This window comes from Podarcis liolepis, assembly GCF_965112155.1.
Source record: "Podarcis liolepis genome assembly, chromosome: 6".
Classification (NCBI taxonomy): Eukaryota; Metazoa; Chordata; class Lepidosauria; order Squamata; family Lacertidae; genus Podarcis; species Podarcis liolepis.
This window is the reverse complement of record NC_139559.1, coordinates 89,174,394-89,200,357: the sequence shown is the minus strand read 5'-3', so window position 1 is coordinate 89,200,357 and position 25,964 is coordinate 89,174,394. Positions and strand designations below refer to the sequence as shown.

Sequence of the window (25,964 nt, the reverse complement as noted above, 5' to 3'; positions counted from 1 at the left end):
AATAATGAATGTCACTATCTTCAACAAAATCCCCAGGATGTCTCTAGCCCTCATGTCATTTGTTTTGTTCCTGCCTGAAGAACGTGTAAAATAGGCCACAAAATGCTTGCAACCCCTTGAAGATAAATTTCGCATGGATATAATTTTAGACTCACTGTCAGGAAGGCGGAGTAGTTTGCACAATACATAGTGCAGATCTGTAACTTTTTTGTAAAAGGAGAAAGAATAGAAAGACCTGTGAAGTGGGAAGATGTTAAGTTTAAAATGATTTAGGATATATCTTACTTACATGGTTAAACTACATGTCTGAGGCACTTCCAGGAAGGTAAGGAGAGAGCTATAATATCAGAATATATGATGAAAACTGAAATAAATGTTTAAATGTTGGAACAGATACCATCATGAGAATGGTGCTTTAGATAAATATTATGAAAATATTACGTGTAAGTGGAAGGGACTCCCCACGCCTCACCTAATCCAACAGCTGTCAGGGATTTTATTTTTACTTTTTTTTAAAGGAGAGCGAGAAAACTTATCAGGGACGATTCACACCCCAGCCAGCACCTCTTTAATCTTCTACCCTCGGGCAGGAGTTATAGAAATATAACCAGTTGTACCAACAGGCTAAAAAACAGTTTCTATCCGTGGGCTGTTAGGCTGCTGAACGGAAAACAATATAGTGCAACTAACTTTCGGGATTGGCGTGTTGTGCGACAAGCACACAGAGTGCAATGAGATTGTTTGGGGGGGGGAGGGTCAGTTATTTTTATTGTACACAGGTTGTACCTTGACAATAAAGGTATTATTATTATTATTTATTATTATTGTATAAAAAACAGATAAACTAAAAGTGTGTGCTTACAGGTAAACAGATACCAGTGTGCATGCCCATTCAGGCAAGAATCAAGAAAATACAGTTGGTCCCTCTTAACTGACATTCTTAACTGAACAGAACTGAAGGGAGGGGCTGGTTCTGGAGCAAATCTGTTTAGATTGGGTTTGGGTGGATGCGAAGAGGATGCCTCAGACATCTTGGGCTTTGCTTCTCAACCTATTCTGCCTTCTGGGACCCCCCAGCCCAACACCAACCACCTCTTGGATAGGTGAGCATGCAGATATTTTGGAATCTGAGTGTGGGGCAGGATGACCGTGTATGAAAGCTCATTTTAGCACAAGTGCTGGTCCCCATTTTCCTACCTCCCTCCCCACTCTTGGCTGGCAAGAAAAAGTTGCACTAGACTCTGAACAGAAAACCACAAGCTGCCAGCTCCTTGTTCAGGGTCTCCAAGGGAGAGAAAAGGGAACCTCTGTTACTATTTGCCTTCTGAGGACAATGTCTCACTCCCAGAGCAGCAATACTTAGGGCTGCTGCACAACGGCCTGAGGACATTCAAGGGATCATGACCTGTCCAGATCAAAGCACACAAGCCCTGCCCACCAGATACCAAGCACTCTACTGGGAAATTATGGGTTTTTTAATTGGCTGACCAATTAGAGCTTCAGCCCTTGGGGAATTTGATTTCTTAAACGTGCACCTTCCTCTAATTTGTGTCCCTGCTGAGGAAAGCCAATCCTGGCTTTCTTCCGTTGATTTTCTGAATCATGAACTCTGTACATGCACAGAGGCTATACCCCTTGAACGCAAGACTAAAGCCAAAGTCAAACCCCAAAGATGGGCGAGATGGGGCATATCTCTCCAGGGAGTGACACCACTTGGCTCAATGGGATATTGCTGATGGCCAATGAAAGCCCAAGCAGAGATTCCTAGTGGGGGAAGTTGCTGTCGTATACTAGAGCAGTGTTTCCCAACCTTTTTTGGGCAAAGGCACACTTGTTTGATGAAAAAAATCTCGAGGCACACCACCATTACAGCCCCGTGACGTCAGCGCGCAGCGTCACGCCGGGAGGGACGCACAAAAGTGTAAGTTTCAATTTTTTCCCCTCCCCCTTGCCGGGGAACCTCCAAGCTTTGGGGGTGGGGGGGGGGAGGTGGCAGCAAAGCGAGGCAGGAAGGAGAGCGCGGCTTGGCTGGGTGAGCTTTGGCAGGGGCAGGGAATGAGAGCCGCGAGGCGGGCGCTGCGGACGGAGGCGCTGCCCGCCGAGCTCGCAGGCAGCCAGGCAGGCAGACGGCGAGAGCCCCGCGCTGGGCGGCCTCTCCTCGCCGCCGCCGCCCCGCCTCTCGCCGCCCAACTCGCCCGCCTCCCTCCAGGCAACATCTCGCGGCACACCAGGCAACATCTCGCGGCACACTAGTGTGCCACGGAACAGTGGTTGAAAAACACTGTACTAGAGGAGCAGGAGGCAGGAGGCTAACTTGGATGCCTGAGAACAGAAAAAAGCAGCAGCAAAACAACTACATTTTATATTTTAAAAAAAATATTATTGGTTTTCACACTTATCACATAAAAAAAGAAAAACAAGAAAAAAGAAAAACATTACCACACACAAAAAACAAAGAAAAACACATAAAAATAAATTGTAACTTCCTGACTTCCTTGAATCCCCTCTAACTGAATTTCATTATATCACCTATTTAGCAGTTCTCCAAATTCATATTTCTAATAATATTAACTTCTTTCACTTACTAACCTTTATTAATATTCTAATCCTTAATATTTATATTTTTTGTGTGAACTGGGAGCGGGTTATTATTACAATAATCCCGCCAGGGTTCTTATCTGTTTACAATTTGCCTGCAATTATTCAATAAACCATTTCCATTCTTTTATAAAAAGTCTGTTCTCTTGCTCCTAGAAACGGTCAGCATGCGACAGAGGCCGCATCCTGGGAACAGCTTCGACTGGCCACCTAAACCAGGTGAGGGTAGCCAAGGAGTCTCAAATGCTCAGTGAGTTCGGAACTTCCCCTGTGTGCAAAGACAGGCTCCAGCAGATTGAGCGGACAAGTCCAAGAGTGAGTCCAGTGGTCAAGAAGGTGGTTTCTGCATGTGTTGTGAAGGGGAATTAGGGGCAGACGGGGCTCATCAACCTAGAAAAGTAGCCCACCGAGGAGAAGGAAAACTGATCCTAATTTGCCTTGTGGGATATCTTCGGGAGCCAAAAAGGCTAAGGAGTGAACCCTACACAAATCTGGAGTGGAGTCCCTCAGGCGGTTGGATGGCGCCATTTACAACCCCTTGTGACAACTCCTGCAGCCCAACTGGTGCCTAACTCTACTTTCCTTGGAGACACATCTGCAAGGCCAAGAGAGGGAGGCTTGTCACCTGAGACGCCCAGGACCTCCAGACACACTGCCTGGGCTTACTCCCTGGAGAGGTCACTTTGGGACTGCTAACACTATTGCTTGACTTTTGACCTCACCCCCGGAGGCGCACTCCATTGCTTCTCGAGACAGACAAATGGCAACATTAAAAAACTATTTGAAAGAATTTTATTTCATTCACAAAAGAAAATCTGGCATGTGATTAGGACAGTGGTTTTCAGACAATGGGTGACACGTTTATTGATCCAGTTTAGAAGTCTCTGTCTTGTCTTCACACATGCGCAGTTCCATCTAGGAGCAACAACAAGGGAAGGAGCCAAGTTGTCGACTCCTGCAGCGAGACTCGGGATTTCCACCCATGCTCGCAAATGTAGGAAAAAGCACCCCATAGGACAAAAGGATGATCACAGACTAGCATGTTCGTAAGGGAACTTTATTAGAATAATAATAGTTATTTATTTATTTTTCTATTTGGGTTTGTGGGGAAGGGGGAACTGGGTCTTGGTGGGGGAGGGAGATCTGTGCTGGAGCTGCTGACCTCACTGTTGTGGCTTCCTGGAAAAGAAAAGAAAAGGTTTTTAATTTTTCCATTTATTATTATGTTGATAGCCCATCTTTCCTGCAAGGATCTCCAGGTGGCTAACACTATTCTCCCTGCCTGCCTTCCTCATCCCATCCCCACAACAGCTCTGTGAGGTAGGTCAAGAGGCAGTGAGTTCCCAAGGGCACCCATTAAGTTCCATGGGTGAGGTGGGATTTGAACCCACGTCCCCAAGTCCTAGTCCAGCGGTCTAACTTGGGTTGCCAACCCTTTGAACCCATGGGCACACCTGCAAACCTGAGAGACTGCAGTGGGCACTACACCATAATGGAAAAGGACAGAATTAAAGAGAAATTGTTCTTTCTCTTCTTCAAAAGGGATGTCCCTGAAGTCTTCTTGAACGTTGAATTGTTGGACAATCTTGAATTATTGGACAAAAGCACCCCTAAGGATAAAATCATGATCAAAGACTTTATTAGAATAACAATAGAAATATTTATTAATTTATTTTCTAACTGGATTTCTGGGGAAGGGGAACTGGGCAAAGGCAGGGGGAGAGCTGTGGTGGAGCTTCTGGCCTCACTGCTGTCACTGCCTGGAAGAGAAAAGAAGAAAAAGGATTCTTAATATTTTCATTTATTAAGATCAACACTCACCACTGGTGGAAGCACTGGTGGCTTCCATCCCCTGGACTCTTGGTCTTACATAAATGGTTCTCACTTTAATCTTTTTTCCATCTACCACCACGCTTTCCTCCTTCAAACAGTCCAGGGGATGGATTTTGATGGAACGGCAACAGGAGGCCAGCAGTTCACCCAGCCTGCACAGACTACGGAATCTAGGGAAGAGGAGGGGAAATAGTCAGGAAATTGGTTCTAGTTACTTCCTTGATACTCTCTATCTCTGTGCTGAATTTGGTTCCCTATGTTTCTAAATCTTGAGGGATAGCATAAGAAGCAGAATGCAGAAAGAATGAGGAATCCTACTTACACTTTAGATGAAGAAAGTCTCTTCATTGCACTAGAAAACATGTTTGCTTCCTCAAAGACGTCGTCCTCTCACCTGAACTATCAAATAGTTGCTCTTCCCAAAGTCTTCATCCCATTCCTGAACTCTTCTTGAACAAGGGAGCTTCCTCTCCCCCCCCCCTCAGTGAGACAGATTCTCTCTGGCCTCCCTGTTCCTCATGAACAAAGATCAGCACTCACCATCCATGTTGGTATCGGTGGCATCCATCCCCTGGTCCCATGGTCTTACATATATCCTTCTGATTTTCACATTCTCCACCTTCTCGTTCTTTATGATGTTCACCTCCTCCTATTCAACCTCCTCACAGACCAGGGGATGGATCTTTGGCATACGATAGTAGCAGGCCAGCAGCCCATGGAGCCTTCTCAAACTTCGAAACCTAGGGAAGAAGAGGGAAAATAATCAGGAAATGGGTTCTAGATGCTTCCTTGATACTCTCTATCTTTCCTTTTCCCTTCTCTGTCATGATCGCAGTCTCCTCCTCCAAACAGACCAGGGGATGGATCTTAATGGCACGACAGCAGGAGACAGTTCAACACTCACCACTGGTAGAAGCACTGGTGGCATCCAACCCCTGGTCTCTCGGTCTCACATAGATGGTTCTCACTTTAATCCTCCTTCCTTCTACCTCTACGGTTTCCTCCTTCAAACAGTACAGGGGATGGATCTTAGTAGTATGACAGCAGGAGACAGAGCAACACTCACCACTGGTGGAATCACTGGTGGCATCCATGCCCTGGTCTCTCGGTCTCACATAGATGGTTCTCACTTTAATTCTCCTTCCTTCGACGATTAGACTTTCTTCTCTCATACAGTCCAGGGGAAGGATTTTAATGCAGCAGCAACAGGAGGCCAGCAGCTCTCTCAACCTGCGCGCACCGGTGCATCTAGGGAAGAAAAGGAAGAAGGTCACGAAATGGATTCTACACTCACCACTGGTAGAAGCACTGGTGGCATCCATCCCCTGGTCTCTCGGTCTCACATAAATTGTTCGCACTTTAATCTTTTTTCCATTTCTATCACGCATTCCTCCTTCAAACAGTCCAGGGGATGGATTTTGATGGAACGGCAACAGGAGGCCAGCAGCTCTCGAATCCTGTGAAGACCAGAACATCTAGGGAAGAAAAGGAAGAAGGTCATGAAACAGATTCTAGTTATTTCCTCGATATTCTCTATCCCTGCACTGCAAGCCATTTCCCTCAAAGCATCTAAGGGGGCCCTGAGGACAATCTTTAAAAATAAATCTAACCATGACCTGGTTCCCTGTGTGTCTAAACCTTAAGGGATAGCCAAAGAAACAGACAGTGGAAAGAATAAGAGATCCTACTTAAAAGCGAGATGAAGGAACCTTCATTATGTCCACAAACACACTCTCACTAAATTCACTCTCTCACTAAATATAGGAATAGCTAAAGAAACGGGAAACCATCAAGCTCTGCTCCAGGCGTCAGGTGACTTGGGATTTCCACCCATGCCCACAACTGTTGGACAAAAGCACCCCCAACCAATAACAATAGAAATATCTATTAATTTATTTTTTTAACTGGATTTCTGGGGAAGGGGAACTGGGCAAAGGCGGGGGGAGAGCCGTACTGGAGCTTCTGGCCTCACTGCTGTCACTACCTGGAAGAGAAAAGAAGAAAAAGGATTCTTAATATTTTCATTTATGAAGATCAACACTCACCACTGGTGGAATCACTGGTGGCATCCATCCCCTGGTCTCTCGGTCTCACATAGATGGTTCTCACTTTAACCTTCTTTCCGTCCACCATGACACTTTCTTCCTTCAAACAGTCCAGGGGATGGATTTTGATGGAACGGCAACAGGAGACCAGCAGCTCTCAAATCCTACGCAGTCAGGAAGATCTAGGGAAGAAAAGGAAGAAGGTAACGAAATGGATTCTAGTTATTTCCTCGATACTCTCTATCTCTGCACTGCAAGCCATTTCCCTGAAAGCATCCAAGGGGGCCCTGAGGACAATCTTTAAAAATTACTGTAACCATGACCTGGTTCCCTATGTGTCTAAATCTTAAGGGATAGCAAAAGAAACAGACTGTGGAAAGTATAAGAGATCCTACTTACAAGCAAGATGATGAAATCTTCATTTCGTCCCAAAACACAAGTCAGAAACCAACACCTCTCTCACTAAACTCAAATAGTTGCTCTTCCCAAAGTTCTCAGCCAAGTCACTCAGCAAGGGGACGTGTTGCAATGGAGGATATCACACGGTTACTTTAGCTACCTTGCTTAACAATGGGCATTGTTCCCCTAAACATTTATTTTTCAAATATATCTTCCAGTGGGTTAAGCGGTTTTATTCAATTTATTTAGAAAAGATCTAGAGCTGTCTTCATCCAGCAAGGTGCATTTCTGGACAGGACAGGAAACACATTTCAAACACACAGACTTTTCAACATGGGGGGTCACCAAGGGAAAACACTTCTGGCCTAGACTCCCTTCTGGCCTATTTTCTCCAGTCTTTTTCCTTATTAAGATAATAATAACATTGATAATAGTAACAATAATATTAGCACCATTCATGCCACCTGCTAGCACAACCGAACAGAAAGGGGTCATTTCTCCACCTGGCACTCGTAAGGGCACGGCAAGGGGCGCTCCTAGCCAAGCTGTGCAGATGGCTAAAAAGATTAAGAAGAGGTGCAATCTTCGGTTAGGAAGCGTGCCTCCACAAAACCTGTTTCTGATGGAGGCAAGAAGGCAACATCGGTTGGCTCTCCCACCGCATTTGGGAGCCTTGCGACCACCATCAAGCTCTGCTCCAAGCGTCAGGTGACCTGGGATTTCCACCCATGCCCACAACTGTTGGACAAAAGCACCCCCAAGGATAAAAGACTTTATTAGAATAACAATAGAAATATTTATTAATTTATTTTTCTAACTGGATTTCTGGGGAAGGGGAACTGGGCAAAGGCGGGGGGAGAGCTGTGCTGGAGCTTCTGGCCTCACTGCTGTCACTGACTGGAAGAGAAAAGAAGAAAAAGGATTCTTAATATTTTCATTTATGAAGATCAACACTCACTACTGGGAGAAGCACTGGTGGCATCCATCCCCTGGTCTCTTGGTCTCACATAAATTGTTTGCACTTTAATCTTTTTTCCATCTCCATGACGCATTCCTCCTTCAAACAGTCCAGGGGATGGATTTTGATGGAACGGCAACAGGAGGCCAGCAGCTCTCGAATCCTGTGCAGACCAGAACATCTAGGGAAGAAAAGGAAGAAGGCCACGAAATGGATTCTAGTTATTTCCTTGATACTCTCCATCCCTGCACTTCAAGCCATTTCCTTCAAAGCATCTAAGGGGGCCCTGCGGACAATCTTTAAAAATTAATCTAACCATGACCTGGTTCCCTATGTGTCTAAATCTTAAGGAATAGCTAAAGAAACGGGAAAGAATAAGAGATCCTACTTACAGACGAGATGATGGTTTCATTTTTCCCCAAACCACAATTCACTTCTCACACTTTCCCTCTCTCACTCAACTCTAATAGATGCTCTGCCCGAAGTTCTCGGCAATGTCACTCAGCAAGGGACGTGTCACAATGGAGGACATGACACGGTTACTTTAGCTACCTTGCTTAACAATGGGCATGGCCTCACTGCTGTTACTGCCTGGAAGAGAAAAGAAGAAAAAAGATTCGTAATATTTTCATTTATGAAGATCAACCCTCACCACTGGTGGAATCAATGGTGGCATCCATCCCCTGGTCTCTCGGTCTCACATAAATCGTTCTCACTTTAATATTTCTTCCATCTACCACCACGCTTTCCTCCTTCAAACAGTCCAGGGGGTGGATTTTGATAGAGCGGCAACAGGAGGCCAGCAGATCACCCAGCCTGTGCAGACCGGAACATCTAGGGAAGAAAAGGAAGAAGGTCACGAAATGGATTCTAGTTATTTCCTCGATACTCTCTATCCCTGCACTTCAAGCCATTTCCTTCAAAGCATCTAAGGGGGCCCTGCGGACAATCTTTAAAAATTACTCTAACCATGACCTGGTTCCCTATGTGTCTAAATCGTAAGGGATAGCAAAAGAAACAGACTGTGGAAAGAATAAGAGATCCTACTTACAAGCGAGATGATGAAATCTTCATTTCGTCCCAAAACACAAGTCAGAAACCAACACCTCTCTCACTAAACTCAAATAGTTGCTCTTCCCAAAGTTCTCAGCCAAGTCACTCAGCAAGGGGACGTGTCACAATGGAGGATATCACACGGTTACTTTAGCTACGTTGCTTAACAATGGGCATTGTTCCCCTTAACATTTATTTTTCAAATATATCTTCCAGTGGGTTAAGCGGTTTTATTCAATTTATTTAGAAAAGATCTAGAGCTGTCTTCATCCAGCAAGGTGCATTTCTGGACAGGACAGGAAACACCTTGCAAACAGACAGACTTTTCAACATGGGGGGTCACCAAGGGAAAACACTTCTGGCCTAGACTCCCTTCTGGCCTATTTTCTCCAGTCTTTTTCCTTATTAAGATAATAATAACATTGATAATAGTAACCATAATATTAGCACCATTCATGCCACCAGCTAGCACAACCGAACAGAAAGGGGTCATTTCTCCACCTGGCACTCGTAAGGGCACGGCAAGGGGCGCTCCTAGCCAAGCTGTGCAGATGGCTAAAAAGATTAAGAAGAGGTGCAATCTTCGGTTAGGAAGCGTGCCGCCACAAAACGTGTTTCTGATGGAGGCAAGAAGGCAACATCGGTTGGCTCTCCCACCGCATTTGGGAGCCTTGCGACCACCATCAAGCTCTGCTCCAAGCGTCAGGTGACCTGGGATTTCCACCCATGCCCACAACTGTTGGACAAATGCACCCCCAAGGATCAAAGACTGTATTAGAATAACAATAGAAATCTTTATTAATTTATTTTTCTAACTGGATTTCTGGGGAAGGGGAACTGGGCAAAGGCGGGGGGAGAGCTGTGCTGGAGCTTCTGGCCTCACTGCTGTCACTGCCTGGAAGAGAAAAGAAGAAAAAGGATTCTTAATATTTTCATTTATGAAGATCAACACTCACCCCTGGTAGAAGCACTGGTGGCATCCATCCCCTGGTCTCTTGGTCTCACATAATTTTTTTGCACTTTAATCTGTTTTCCATCTCCATGACGCATTCCTCCTTCAAACAGTCCAGGGGATGGATTTTGATGGAACGGCAACAGGAGGCCAGCAGCTCTCGAATCCTCCGCAGACCAGAACATCTAGGGAAGAAAAGGAAGAAGGTCACGAAATGGATTCTAGTTATTTCCTCGATACCCTCTATCTCTGCACTGCAAGCCATTTCCTTCAAAGCATCTAAGGGGGCCCTGGGGACAATCTTTAAAAACAAATCTAAGCATGACCTGGTTCCTTATGTTTCTAAATCTTAAGGAATAGCTAAAGAAACAGACTGTGGAAAGAATAAGAGATCCTACTTACAGACGAGATGATGGTTTCATTCTTCCCCAAACCACAATTCACTTCTCACACTTTCCCTCTCTCACTCAGTCTAATAGATGCTCTGCCCAAAGTTCTCGGCCAAGTCACTCAGCAGGGGACGTGTCACAATGGAGGACATGACACGGTTACTTTAGCTACCTTGCTTAACAATGGTCATGGCCTCTCTGCTGTTACTGCCTGGAAGAGAAAAGAAGAAAAAGATTCGTAATATTTTCATTTATGAAGATCAACACTCACCACTGGTGGAATCACTGGTGGCATCCAACCCCTGGTCTCTCAGTCTAACATAAATTGTTCTCACGTTAATCCACCTTCCTTCTACGATGACGCTTTCTTCCTTCAAACAGTCCAGGGGATGGATTTTGATGGAACGGCAACAGGAGGCCAGCAGCTCTCTCAACCTGCACAGACAGGAAGATCAACACTCACCACTGGTGGAATCACTGGTGGCATCCATCCCCTGGTCTCTCAGTCTAACATAGATGGTTCTCACTTTAATTCTCCTTCCTTCGACGATTAGACTTTCTTCTCTCATACAGTTCAGGGGATGGTTTTAATGGAGCGGCAACAGGAGGCTAGCAGCTCTCTCAACCTGCGCAGACCGGAGCATCTAGGGAAGAAAAGGAAGAAGGCCACGAAATGGATTCTAATTATTTCCTCAATACTCTCTATCCCTGCACTGCAAGCCATTTCCCTCAAAGCAGCTAAGGGGCCCTGAGGACAATCTTTAAAAACAAATCTAAGCATGACCTGGTTCCCTATGTGTCTAAATCTTAAGGAATAGCTAAAGAAATAGGGGGAAGAATAAGAGATCCTACTTACAGAAGAGATGGTTTCATTTTTTTTCCAAAACACAATTCGCTTCTCCCTCTTTCCCTCTCTCACTCAACTCTAATAGATGCTCTGTCCAAAGTTCTCGGCCAACCAATCAGCAGGGGATGTGTCACAATGGAAAACATGACTACGTTGCTTTAGCTACCTTGCTTATCAATGGGCATTGCTCCCCTTAATATTTATTTTTCAGATATATCTTCCAGTGGGTTATGTGGTTTTATTCAATTTAGAAAAGAACTAGAGCTGGCTTCAGGCAGTACGGTGCATTTCTGAACAGGACAGGAAACACGGTGGAAGTCTTTTTTAAAAAAAACACACACACTTTATTTAAGGTAGATAAGGACAAGATAAAATTATACAATTGAATATAAATATAGATGGGAAATGACTATGTATTATGAGTACTTATCTACTTTTTAAAAATTTCACCTATGATCTTTTTCTTTTACTTCTTTATTTTTCTTTTTTCTTTTTCTGATATCTTATCTTTCATTTCACTGCTTTATTGTGAATAGCGTTTTATAGAGGTATAAATAACTGTAAATATGAAAAGAGACAAAATATTCTCTAATTTTTCCCCCCTTGGTTATATGTATTTTCTTTTTCTTTTGTATTTTCTTTTGTTGTAAATATGTATGTTTTCTAATTTGTACTTAATAAAAATATTTAAAATTTAAAAAGGGAGAAAAAAGAAACACCCTGCAAACACACACACTTTTCAACATGGCGGAGTCACCAAGGGACAACACTTCTGGGCTAGACTATGGATGCTGTTTCTCACTTAATAGTTAAAAATAACCCCTCTCAACACCCTGTAGTAATCTGTCCAGTATTATGATGGACAGGAGCAGGACTTCACCCTTAGACCTCCTCATCCCCCTGTTTCTTTCAGTTTCTGCCCAGTGTGTTCTGCCAGTAAACAGCTTTCCTTAGGCTGCAAGGAAGTGAAATGTCATGAGTTTGTGGGTGCCAGGCACTGAACCCCTGGACACTGAACATCTGGGGAGTTGATCTAAGCCTTGTTTAAATTTACCCAGTGCTTTTTTCTGGGTGTGTGTGTGTGTGCAGGGGTACATATACCCCTAAACATTTTGTGAATCTAACAGGAGAAGAAACAAAGATTTTAGAATTTCGTTTCTTCCCTAGTACGGTGAATCATCAGTTCCAAAGCTGCCCCCGATGGCAGCCTCATTTCCATTCCCGGTGTTTTCTGAGACTCAGACGGAAGCGAGCGTTTAATGTGTGGAATGGGGATGTGTTGTGTTTTAGCGATGAAAGTTTGGCCTCATTGAGGGACAGTATTTTAAGATGAGTAGGAAAATTACAAAATATTTTTCATCAACACAGCCAGAAAAGAAGTGTAAAGTTAATGAGGACTCTGTAAAAACAAAAGATGGGACAATGGTGTTGTGTAATATGAGGTAATGCATGTTCTTTGTACTTTTGTCTATTTACTGTTTTTATTTTCCTCAATTTGAACTGTAAAGTGGTGATTTCCTCAAGTCAAAATGAGAGTACCCCTAAACATTTTTAAAGAAAAAAAGCACCGAATGCTCCCCAAGCTCTTCGTTTGATTGTTGGTTATTAAAAACTGATTGAAACCGTTTTATTTCATTCACAAAAGAAAATCTGACATGTGATTATGATAAAGGTTTATATAATAAAGGTGACACGTTTATTGATCCTTTTTGTAAGTTGTTTTTTTGTCTACTTTAATGTGTTCTTTATATATAGTAATAACGGGGTGGAAAACAGTTTTGAATATGAAACTGGTGGGTGGCTGTCATTAATCCAGATCATTTTCATAGAACCAGAGAATCTGAGCATCGGAAGGGACCCAGGGGTCATCTAGTCCAACCCCTGCAATGGAGGAATCTCAGCAAAAGCATCCATGACAGATGGCCATCCAAGCTCTGCTTAAAAACCTCCATGGAAGAAGAGTCCACCACCTCTCGTGGGAGTCTGTTCCACTGCCAAACAGCTCTTACTGGCAGAAAGTTTTTCCGAATGTTTCGTGGGAATCTCCTTTCTTGTAACCCTCCAGAGCAGCAGGAAAAAAGCTTGTTCCCTCTTCCGCGTGACAGCCCTTAAGATATTTGAAGATGGCTGTCAGTCCTCTCAGTCTCCTCTTTTCCAGGCTAAACATACCCAGCTCCTTCAAGCGTTCCTCATAAGGCTTAGTTTCCAGACCCTTGATCATCTTGGTTGCCCTCCTCTGCACATGTTCCAGCTTGTCAACATCCTTCTTAAATGGTGGTGCCCAGAACTGGACACAGGACTCCAGGTGTGGTCTGACCAAGGCAGGAGAGAGCAGGACTATGACTTCCCTTGATCAGGACCCTGTTGATGCAGCCTAGAAAAAGCGTTAGCATTTTTCTGCTGCTGCACATTCCTTGTGGCCGAGAGTCAGAGTAACACTGGGATCCTTCAGTTCATGGTGTCAACATGACTGTCATTAACTCCAAGCCTCATGGCCATGTCTCTGAAAACACAAACAATCCCATCTTTTCAGAGCCTGCTATCATGGCTTCTTTAATCTTTGTGTATTGCTCCACCATGTGGCTGAATCATATAAAGCACTGACTTTTATATATCTATTTTCACTTCCAAATGTTGCGGGGGGCCCTTTTCCCACAGTTTGGTGCCGCTTTGGAGTGAATCGGACAATGATAACTCCAAGATAAGTAATAACATTGGATGCATTAAGGACATCTCACAATGGGGCAGCAACAGACAAAGAGGAAACCATTCTGTCACACCCCATTTCTGTGCCTCTGAAAAACGGCAGCTGTTAAATTTTGGTCTTTTGTCAGCATCTGGTTCTGTAGTTTTTCTGCTTTTTTTAAGCTCAGATCCTCTTTGGACAATCATTGTCTTTTTTAGCCATATTATATGACAACTATGATTATGGTCATGGTTACTAGTAAGATCTGCAACAGAGGCTGGAATCTGGAATGTTCTTTTTTTTAATGATTTTTTTTTAAATCTGTGTAACAATTTAAAATAATTTTACATCCTTAAGATATCAATGACTTTGCTTCTTCTCTTTCCATGGTTCATTTTACATATCATAAATCCCTGCATATTTTTCAAAAACTATACCGATCAGTTTTCCGTTACTGCATTCATCAAAAATTATTTTCATTTTTGAATTTATCTTAACGCTGCCAGTGTTTTCAGCTGGACACAATTCAATATATTCAATAAACTTTTTCCAATCCTCTTTAAATGTACTTCTCTTATTCTATATGTTAAGCCTGCAAGCTGTGCATATTCTGTCAACTTAAGTTGCCATTCCTCTTTGCTTGGGACCTTACTCGTTTTCCATTTTGGGGGTAACAAAACATAGGCCGCAGTTGTAGAGTACATAAATAACCTTTTTTTTTTTTGATACCTGGGAATTTCAGTCTGAATTATCCCCAACAAAAAAGACTCTGGTTTTTTTTTTGGGGGGGGGGGAATTACTGAATTACTTTTAAACGTGCTTTTCAATTCATCATGGATCATTTCCCAATACTCTTTTACCCTTTTACATGTCCACCACATATGAAAAAACATTGGGAGCCAGATGTTCTGGGCATCTCTTATCTCTACACTTGAACCCCCTACTCACATTTTTCCAGTTTAGGAATGGTAAAGCTTTCAGGTTCATTGCGTGAGGGCAGATTGCTCAGTGATTACGAGTTTATCTCAGTGAAGACCTTACTTGGAAGATCAATACATCACAGGTGGTTAAGAAAGCCCAACAGAGACTCCATCTCCTCAGAGTATTGCGAAAGAACAATGTCAATCAACATTTGATGATCTCCTTCTACCAGTCCACAATAGAAAGTGTCCTTTCATACTGCATCACGGTGTGGTACGCTGGTTTGACATCATCTGATAGGAAGTGCCTACAGAGGGTGGTGCATACAGTACAAGATATTATGGGCTGTCCTGTGAATAGCGGAAGAACGTTGCCTCAGGAGAGTGAGGAAAATTCTCAGGGATGATTCACACCCTGGAGAGTGAGGAAAATCTCAGGGATGATTCATACCCTGGCCAGCACTTTCTTGATCTCCTGCCCTCAGGCAGAAGATATAGAAGCATGATTAGTCGCACCAACAGGGTAAAGAACAGCTTCTGTCCGTGGGCTGTTAGGCTGCTGAATGAAAAGATAACAACAGGGCAACTGACTTTTGGGTTTGGTGGGTGTGCGTCCGTAAATGAGGGGAATTAAGATTAAGAGAGCTGAGTGGGGGGTGCTCGTGTAATCTCACTGTATACAAGTCGTACAAGTGACAACAAAGTATTTCAATTTAATTTCAATTAATCATAGCGTTATCCAAAAGGGATGAGACTGTGGCTGCAAAGGATGCTCTCCAACGTCAACTCTTGGCTGCTCCCAAGTGGGGGGATGGGCATTTAACTAATGTGCTACTCTAGCCGAGCAACTGATCACAGGCTGCAATTCTCACAGTTCATCTGTCTGTTGTGCTTCTGCCCTGAACTCTGCCTTCTGCCGTTTTGAGAATACGCTTTCCAGAGGTATTTGTTTTATTTCCATAAACAGCGAGAAGGCGCGATCATTAAGTGCGTGCAACTGGACCTCCATGCACCAGTAGCCATGGAAACTCCTCCGAGAGCTTCAGTTTCCTCCTCAAGAATTAATTTACATGAAAATGCAAGTGTGGGAGCAGCGCAGATCTCTAACAAGCAACGCTATTTATAGCACAGATCCATAGGCTTTTCATAGGCAGGGCTGAGGAGCCCATGGTGCCAGCAGGACACATCTGGGTTTGTCAGGGTTTCCATGGTCTCTGGCTGAAGAAGTTTTGCAGGGTTCTCCCCCCCCCTTCTGCCCGCAACGTCTCAAGGCCCTGCTTTTCAGGTGGTTGAACTTGTACCACCTGATTTACTGCGAAGCACCACTGCAAGGGACGCGAGTGGCATTGTGGGTTAAACCACAGAGCCTAGGACTTGCCGATCAGAAGGTCGGCGGTTCGAATCCCCGCGACGGGGTGAGCTCCCGTTGCTCGGTCTGCTCCAACCAACCTAGCAGTACGAAAGCACATCAAAGTGCAAGTAGATAAATAGGTACCACTCTGGCGGGAAGGTAAACGGCATTTCCGTGTGCTGCTCTGGTTCACCAGAAGCGGCTTAGTCATGCTGGCCACATGACCCTGAGGCTGTACGCTGGCTCCCTCGGCCAATAAAGCGAGATGAGCGCCGCAACCCCAGAGTCAGTCACGACTGGACCTAATGGTCAGGGGTCCCTTTACCTTTACCTTACCAGTGCTTTAAAAGTACACCCGAAAAGCTGGATTCTGTGCAATTTGCATGTATTTTGCTATAGTCAGCTGTGACAACAAGATGAAGCTCTAAGGCTTCCAGATTCACTGGCTGGATGCTGAGGAGTGCTGGGAGGCACAAGCTGGTGAACTCCCAGAGGAATCCCCAGGTGAAGAAGGCTCAGAGCCAGGGGATTGGTGGTGGGACAACGATGAGTGGTCAGAGGGAGAAGAGGGAGCAGATGATGGTGGTGGTGGTGATGATATTTTATATACCGCCCTATACCCGGAGGTCTCAGGGAAAGATCACAACATACCGAATTGGCACAAATATAAGCTGTACCAGAATATAAGCTGCACCTGTAAAATTCAAGGGGGTAAAAGGAAACAAAGACAACACCCAAATATAAGCCGTGCCCTTAATATTCCACAGTCACACCCGTTCCGTTTTACCATATGTCTGTTTCAGCAACAATATCGTTACGCCGAGACCACATAACACCAGGCTTGAAAGACCTACACTGGCTCCCAGTATGTTTCTGAGCACAATTCAAAGCGTTGGTGCTGACTTTTAAAGCCCTAAACGGCCTCAGTCCAGTATACCTGAAGGAACGTCTCCACCCCCATCGTTCTGCCCGGACACTGAGGTCCAGCGCCGAGGGTCTTCTGGCGGTTCTCTCGCTGCGAGAAGCCAAGTTACAGGGAACCAGGCAGAGGGCCTTCTCGGTAGTGGCGCCCGCACTGTGGAATGCCCTCCCACCAGATGTCAAAGAGAACAACAACTACTAGACTCTTAGAAGACATCTGAAGGCAGCCCTTTTTAGGGATGATTTTAATGTCTGATGGATTACTGTATTTTAATATTCTGTTGGAAGCCACTCAGAGTAGCCAGGGAAGCCCAGCCAGATAGGCAGGGTATAAATAATAAATTATTACTATTATTATAAGATCGCGAATTTAAGCTACACTTAATTATTTTTTGTGTGGGACATTCCTAGCCTTCTCATGCCGTGGGAGAGTGTCAGCAGCTGGAGTCTGGTGCAGATCAGCAATAAAACACCCGCTGTCAGTGAATTCTTTCTTCAAAAACCCCCCACACCAAAACAGCTCATGCCTGGTGATCACAGCCAGTCTTCCCAGTAGGTCTTGCCCCATTGAAGCTGTTGCAAGGACTGAAGGTCCTCACCTTTTCACTGCTCTGTAAGGCTCCTTCCCCAGCAGCCTAAGGCTCCTATGTTTTGTCCTCTACATTTATCTGCATGTCCACAGTGTGGGCGCCACTACCAAGAAGACCAGGAGCAAGGGAGTTGGTCACAGCAGGATGGGAAGACTCCCTGGATGCTTCAGCAGCCTGGCTGATTTCTGTCTCCTGGTCCCCCTCCTCTCCTGCCTCTGAGTCTGGACTGCCCTCTGCCCCATCTGCTTCCTGCTCACTAAACCCTGTTGCTTCTCCAGCTTCCAACACCTCCTTCTCCTAGCTTTGTTTCCGGGCCCAGTTCAAATTGCTGGCTTTGAGCTATCAAGCCTTAAATGGCTCAGGACCGCAACACCTCAAGGACTGCCTCTTTCCATATGAACCTACCTGGACCCTGAGATCATCTTCTGAGGCCCTCCTTTGTGTGCCTCCTGCTCGAGAGGTCTGGAGGGTGGCAACACGAGGACGGGGCCTTCTCAGTAGTGGCTCCCCATCTGTGGAATGCTCTCCCCAGGGAAGTTCGCCTGACACCTTCATTATACACCCTTAGGCACCAGGCAAAAATGGTTCTTTTTGACCAGGCCTTTGGTTGACCTGATCGACATCCCATACCCTTTTAAAATGTGACTCTTTTGGCGGGGAGGGGGGCCAGTGTTATTGGGTTGTGGTTTCCGTTTTGATTACAGTGGTACCTCAGGTTAAGTACTTAATTCGTTCCGGAGGCCTGTTTTTAACCTGAAACTGTTCTTAACCTGAAGCACCACTTTAGCTAATGGGGCCTCCTGCTGCTGCTGTGCCGCCAGAGCACAATTTCTGTTCTCATCCTGAAGCAAAGTTCTTAACCCGAGGTAATATTTCTGGGTTAGCGGAGTCTGTAACCTGAAGCGTGTGTAACCTGAAGCGTATGTAACCCGAGGTACCACTGTATTTGTTGTGGTGTTTTATGTTGATCTTGTTCTGTGAACAACCCTGAGGCCCTCTGGGTATAGGGCGGTATAATTAATTATAATATTCTTTTCACAGACAGAATTATGGAGTAGAAGACCACCAATGGCGACTAATCCCGATGGTGCTTGTACTGCCTTCAGGCACAGAGGCAGCCTCTCGGTGGCAGATTTGAGGGATCGTGGGGAGGGAAGGAGCTGCTGCCCCCCTTTCCAGAGGCATATGGTTGGTCTCTGGGGGAAAGAGGATATTGCATTAAATAAGCCTTTTGTCAGGTCCAGCGGGGCTCCTAAGAAGGGAAGGATAGAACAGCTGCCGCCGCGATAAGCATCCAAAACAGTTTCAGTGATGAGACTGCAGCTCCGCCCCCCCCCCCGCCCACCCGAGTTGTCACTGAAGCATCCCTCAGTACATCACCTACTGGCAGGGGCAGCCAGGCAAATTGGGAAGGTGCGCCCCCCCCCGGGACACTGCTCCTTCCCCCACCCTGGAAGCCTTGCCTGCCAGGGTTCTGCAGCTGCAGTGGATTTCAGCAGAGTTCCACAAGATCCAGCTACAAGCTGCTGCAGCCGTGCGCCCAAGGGAGGCACCTTCGGGGAACTGTTCCACAGGATTGGGCTGCCTGAAGTGGCTGCTTCAGTCTGTCTCATGTGCGAGCCGGCCCTCCCTGGTGACCATTTCACTTCAGCCCCCGATCTCCCTTTTCCTCCAAGGTAAAGGTAAAAGGTATAGGATCCCTGGACAGTTAAGTCCAGTCAAAGGTGGTTATGGGGTTGCGGCGCTCATCTCGCTTTCAGGCCGAGGGAGCCGGCGTTTGTCACAGACAGCTTTCCGGGTCATGTGGCCAGCAGGACTAAACCGTTTCTGGCGCAACGGAACACCGTGACGGAAACCAGAGTGCACGGAAACTCCATTTACCTTCCCGCCACAGTGATATCTATTTATCTACTTATACTGTTGTGCTTTCAAACTGATAGGTTGGCAGGAGCTGGGGCAGAGCAACGGGAGCTCACCTGTCGTGGGGATTCAAACCGCCGACCTTCTGATTGGCAAGCCCAAGAGGCTCAGTGGTTTGGACCACAGCGCTACCCATGTCCCATGCAAGGAGCTGAAGGTGGCATGAGAAGTTTCCCTCTTCCCAGTTCAGTTCTAGTACAGTGGTACCTTAGGATAAGTACTTAATTCATTCCGGAGGTCCATTCTTAACCTGAAACTGTTCTTAACCTGAAGCACCACTTTAGCTAATGGGGCCTCCTGCTGCCGCCGCACCGCCGGAGCCCAATTTCTGTTCTCATCCTGAAGCAAAGTTCTTAACCTGAAGCACTATTTCTGGGTTAGCGGAGTATGCAACCTGAAGCGTATGTAACCTGAAGCGTATGTAACCCGAGGTACCACTGTACTATGAGAGGGAGAGAAAAGAACCTGCTTCCTCCATGCCACACATAATTGTATAAACCTCCATCATTGCTAAGCCGCCCTCTCCCCCTGCTTCGGCAGCCCGGTCATTCAGTAGCCTCCTCCTGAACCTTTTCCCTTTGGAGACAAGGCTTCCCAGAGCTGAACATGAGATCCAATTGTGGCTGCACCACAGATTTGTAGAAAGGGCAGCTGTGATCAAGGTGAACCCCACGCTTGTGGGATGTGAAACACATAGCAGTCAAGTACAACATTCCTAGAATGGTCATGCTAGGGGATGTTTTGTACCAGCCAGGAGAAAACTTCCTGTTTCCTCCTGAGCGGGGACAAACTTCCTCTGCATGTGACTAGATGTGGGTGTGGCCTAATCTAGGTAGGGGAGCACACGTTCTTCTTTTCCTTCTTCTTCTCTATTTTGTTTTTTCACGTGCTAGCAGAAGTGACTGTCGGCAGTCACTTGGGACTAACTCCCTTATGGGATAGTTCCACATGTATATATACTTTTGTAACCTAAGTCTGCCTTCAGGGATCCAACTGTGAACTGAATGAATGTGAGTAAATTGCTTTTATACAGACTCTAATAAGATTGCCGTGTCTATTCTTTTTAAGAGGGACAAGAAGGGATCTTACCAGGAATCTTATATAGAGAGGCTCAGACGAGCCTGCAACAAGCCAGAATGAACAAGAGATCATTAGGTAAGGGATCCAAAGGGATCCAAAACAAGACTGCCATTGCCACAATCTCTTAACAAGACATTCGCCCTTTTCACAGCTGCCACAGGCCAAGCCAGTGGTTGCATTAAGCTGCCTGCTATAAGTTGCAGGATTGGTTCAGCCAGGAACTTGAGTATTAGCAACTAAATAAGAGGGAGGGACAGAGAATGGTCCCTAAAATGATGGGGGAGGGAGCCTCCATCGAGTCATGCTTGTGGCTGTTTTTAGCTGCCTCTTTCGGTTACTCCTCACCCTGCTCCCCCCACAAAAAAATTCTTCTCCTCCCACTGTGACTCTGAGATCTCTTCCCTACTTTAGTATAAGCCTCGTCCTTTGAAAGGATTTGCTGCCAAGGAACTACATAGCATCACTTCCGAATGGATTGCTTATTCTTTGGAAGAAAATAGGTCATCTCCCCTTACTTCTGGCTTTCGTCCAAAGGATTCCTCCCTCTCCATGCCTGCCCCACTGCTCCCTTTTCTAACGGCATAGACCATGCCAAGCGTGCAGAAAGCTTAGCATGATGCTTCGAGTCTGGGACTGAATCACTGACTGTCATACAGCCGTTAAAAGCTGACACTCTCTACCTGGGGCAGGGGAGGGGAAGAGCTGCAGCAAAAGCACCTAACTAAGAGGTGAGCTGCAGTATCCCTTGAATTCGGGGCGGCCCCCTGGAGTCCTCCCTGGAGCTTGCCTTCATCTTGGTTCCTTTGTACCTCTGCAGGCTGGGCAAGCCAGGGGAAGGCAGGCAACGTTGCTACCACTGTAGCCCTCCAAGGAAGCCCCATCTGGGAAAACTAGCCCAAAGGGCCCTGATGTTGCAACTTAAAAGGGGCTGCCAAATTAAGGGCAATGTTCTGGCACAGCTCTAAACTTCCTGGCCAAGTCCTGTAGGAGACACCCTGCACATGCCTGCTAAAAGGGACGAGGGTGGCGCTGTCGTCTAAACTAGGGTTACCAGATGTCCCCGGTTCCCGGGGACAGTCCCTGGGTTTGCAAATCTGTCCCTGGAATGTCCCCAGATTTGCAAAGCTGTCCCTGGGAAATGTGGCAGAGGCGGCAGCGGCAGTCAGCAGCCCAGAGCCTGCTTGGTAGCGCAGTGGGCTCTGGCTGGCTTCAGGAGCTGCTCGCTGCCGTGGCACCCACCATTTTTCCTCACTGGAAGTCCCCATATGATGTGTTGCCCACAAGACACATCATATGGGGACTTCCAGTGAGGAAAAATGGCGGGGGCCACGGCAGCGAGTGGCGAGCAGCTCCTGAAGCCAGCCAGAGCCCACTGCGCTACCAGGCAGGCTCCGGGCTGCTGACTGCCGTTGCCAAAGGGGAACTGGGGATGTCCAGCAGTACAGATCTCCTGCCCCCTTCCCCCCCTTGTTTTGACTGATCGGGGGAGGCTCCGGATTTCGGCCGGGCTGCCGTTGCCCAGTTTTTAAAAAACTCTGTGCATTTATGTTTCACAGGGTGCGAAAGAAGGGCTTTGCACCTTTATACAATATGCATGTGTGCTTGGGCCCTGGGCAGTGGCGTAGTGTGGGGGGTGCAGGGGGGGCCGGCCGCACCGGGCGCAACATCTGGGGGTTAGGGTTAGGGGGCGCAAATCCACGGGTTAGGGGGCGCAAATCCACGGGTTAGGGGGCACAAATTACTTGCCTTGCCCCGGGTGCTGACAACCCACGCTACGCCACTGGCCCTGGGTCTTTTGCCTCATCACCCCAACTACAGACTCCCTGTTGCTACTCAGCTTTAAAAAAAAAAAAGTGTCCCTGGATTTATTGAAAAAAATCTGGTAACCATAGTCTAAACCACTGAGCCTCTTGGGCTTGCCGATTAGAAGGTTGACGGTTCAAAACCCCAAGATGGGGTGAGCTTCCGTTGCTCTGTCCCAGCTTCTGTCAGCCTAGCAGTTCAAAAGCACACCAGTGCAAGTAGATAAATAGGTACCGCTGCGGCAGGAAGGGAAACGGCATTTCCATGCACTCTGGTTTCCGTGCACCAGAAGCGGTTTAGTCCTGCTGGCCACATGACCCGGACAGCTGTCTGTGGACAAACGCCAGCTCCCTTGGCCTGAAAGCGAGATGAGCACCACAACCCCATAGTCGCCTTTGACTGGACTTAACTGTCCAGGGATCCTTTACCTTGACCTTACATGCCTCCTAAATGGCTTTAGTGAAGACCCTGTTGGAGCACTTCCACAGGCTCAGGGTACCTGCTCTCTGCCCCTTCCTGAGCCAGAAGAGTTGGCCTTGGGGCCAGAGCCAGGCTGCCCTTCAAGGCAGACTGAAGCAGCCACTTTGGGCGAGGGAATCCTGTGGGGCAGTACCCCTGTGGATGCCCCTCATTGCTGCTGGGGTTGCAGTCATATCAGGGAGTGCTCCGGGACATTTTACCAGATGCCCTGGTGAGAGAGGCTTTGGTGGAGGGGCTAGCCGTTACCTTCCCCTTTTGTGGGATGTAAACACAGGAGCAGTCAATGACAACATTCCTAGAGTGTATATGTTAGAACATGGGGAGGGATGTCTGTCCAGCAAGCAGGTAAACTTCCTGGGGACGGACTTCCTCCGCATGTGACCAGAGGTGGGTGTGGCCTCACCTGTGCAGGTAATGACAAAAGCACAGGGCAGGCAGCCACTCTCTCTCTCTGCCATTTTCCTTCGATGAGGAAGCATCTAAAGATGCTCTCTTGGCTCTCAGCCAAGAGAGGAGATAAGGACTATCTTGCTACAAGATAGATTCTAAATGTATGTAACCTTTTTAAGCTGTCTGCCTTCTGGGATCATATTGTGAACAGAACGTGAGTAAACTCTTTTACACTTTTATAAAGACTGTGTCGTGTCTTGTATTTTAAGAGGGAACAAAAGGGGAAATTACCAGAGTAATTATTATAGAGGTTCTAGCGAACCTGTGCACACGTTACCGTTGCGAACTTAAAGGGGAATGTCTATAAACTCTGCTGATATTTTGGGAACTTGTTAGCACAAGTTGGATAAGGATATAATTAGTCAATATATCCTCTCCTGCACCCCAGAACATTCCCACACCTTTCACCTCATGAGATGAAATGGGATGGGCTGCCCCTGGACCGGGGGGAGATAGAGGAGCATATGAAGTGGATGGCACTGTGGTCTAAACCACTGGGTTTGCCTATCAGAAGGTCGGTGGATCGAATCCCTGTGACTGAGTGAGCTCCCGTTGTTTGTCCCAGCTCCTGTCAACCTAGCAGTTCAAAAGCAAACCAGTGCAAGTAGATAAATAGATACCGCTCCGGCGGGAAGGTAAACAGTGCTTCCGTGCGCTCTGGTTTCCGTCACAGTGTCCCGTTGCACCAGAAGTGGTTTAGTCCTGCTGGCTCCATGACCCGGAAAGCTGTCTATGGACAAATGCCGGCTCCCTCGGCCTGAAAGCGAGATGAGCGCCAGAACCCTATAGTTACCTTTGACTGGACTTCCTCCGCATGTGACTGGAGGTGGGTGTGGCCTCACCTGTGCAGGTAATGATAAAACCACAGGACAGGGCAGCCATCTCTCTCTCTTTCACCACATGCATCGAAGGAACAACATCTCCTGAGTGAAAGATGCCCTCTTGGCTCCCAGCCAAGAGAGGACAAAGGGACTATCTTCTTATAAGATAGACAACAAAATGTATATTACTTCACTAAGCTTAAGTCTGCCTTCTGGGATCTGACTGTTAACAGAGTGTAAGTAAACTCTTTTTATACTTTTGTAAAAGACTGTGTCGTCTCTTGTATTTTATGAGGGAATAAGGGGAAATTACCAGTATAGTTGGACGCGGGTGGCGCTGTGGGTAAAACCTCAGTGCCTAGGACTTGCTGATCGCATGGTCGGCGGTTCGAATCCTCGCAGTAGGGTGAGCTCCCGTCATTCGGTCCCAGCTCCTGCCTACCTAGCAGTTCGAAAGCACCTTTAAATGCAAGTAGATAAATAGGTACTGCTTTATAGCGGGAAGGTAAACGGCATTTCCGTGTGCTGCGCTGGCTCGCCAGATGCAGCTTGTCACGCTGGCCACGTTACCCGGAAGTGTCTGCAGACAGCGCTGGCTCCCGGCCTCTAGAGTGAGATGAGCGCACAACCCTAGAGTCTGTCAAGACTGGCCCGTACGGAGAGGGGTACCTTTACCTTTTTACCAGTATAGTTATTATAGAGGCTTAAGTGAGCCTGAGCTAACGCTGCCATTGCAAACTTAAATAAAGGGGAATGTTTTACTCTGCTGATATTTTGGAAACTTGTTAACACAAGTTGGATAAGGATATAATTAGACAATATATCCTCTCCTGCATCCCTGAACATTCCCATGTCCAGTCCAGGATCCATGTCCAGTCACAAAAGTGAAAACCCATCAGGTGACAGCAAGAGCGGCTGTCAGCCTTCCTGGCAGACTGCCTGGGGATGTGCTGGTCTGCTCCTAGGAAGTGGGCTCCTTTTCTCCTTAACCTTACCTTCCTGCATTCAGAGGTACAAAATCAGCTGGTCCTAGTTCTGCAATGGGGGATGCAAGGTAGTAGGGTGGGTTTGGGGAAGAATATCATCTGGAGGGGTTCTCTGCCACAACTTGGCTGCATGAAACTGAGTACCATATTTTTCGCTCTATAACACGCACCTGACCATAACACGCATAGTTTTTAGAGGAGGAAAAGAAGAAAAAAAAATATTCTAAACGAAACAGTGGATGTATGATTTTTGTGGTTCATGCTGTGGCCACAGACATGTGATCTGACAGTGAGTTGGGGTAGCCCAATGCAAAAATCCTGAGGATCCATGTGGATCCATGCTTTGTAACCACGTTTTTGCACCACTGCGGCCCCAGGCAACAGTGGGTGCGTGATTTTTTTGGTGCAAGCTGTAGCCATGGACATGCTATGTGATCTGCTGGTGAATTTGGGGTGACCCAGTGCAAAAATCCTGAGGATCTATGTGGATCCGTGCTTTGTAACCAGGCTCTCTGTCCCTCTCTTCTCCCCACTCAGTGGCTCTTCTCCCGCTTTGCTGTTTCAAAGTGAGCAAAGCGAGCCACGGAGGAGGGAAGGAAGGGGAACCATGGATCCTCTGCTCATGACTGCAGCAGATCCCCCCCCCCCCCGCCACCCATAGGCATTCACTCCATAACACACACAGACATTTCCCCTTACTTTCTAGGAGGAAAAAAGTGAGTGTTATGGAGCAAAAAATACGGTAGTTGGTCTCCTGAGAAAGACCGGGAGGAGGATGCTACAGAGATGGACTTCCTGTACAGGTGTTTGCAGATGTTGTGCGGACTTCTGGAGAAGAGCAGGGATGAAATTGAAGGGTTGGCAAATAAGACACACAGATAG

At 46.6% G+C, this 25,964-nt stretch overlaps 1 long non-coding RNA gene across 1 annotated transcript; it reads right to left on the bottom strand.

Moving 5' to 3' along the window:
• Window positions 1-3,786: 3,786 nt before the first annotated feature.
• On the bottom strand, window positions 3,787-10,972 carry LOC310708489. The gene is made up of 5 exons (XR_014527034.1): window positions 10,854-10,972; window positions 10,499-10,662; window positions 9,843-10,023; window positions 5,726-8,014; window positions 3,787-5,679 (listed from the first exon to the last, which is right to left on the bottom strand). It is a non-coding gene; the product is annotated as an uncharacterized lncRNA (long non-coding RNA).
• Between the last annotated feature and the right edge of the window lie 14,992 nt (window positions 10,973-25,964).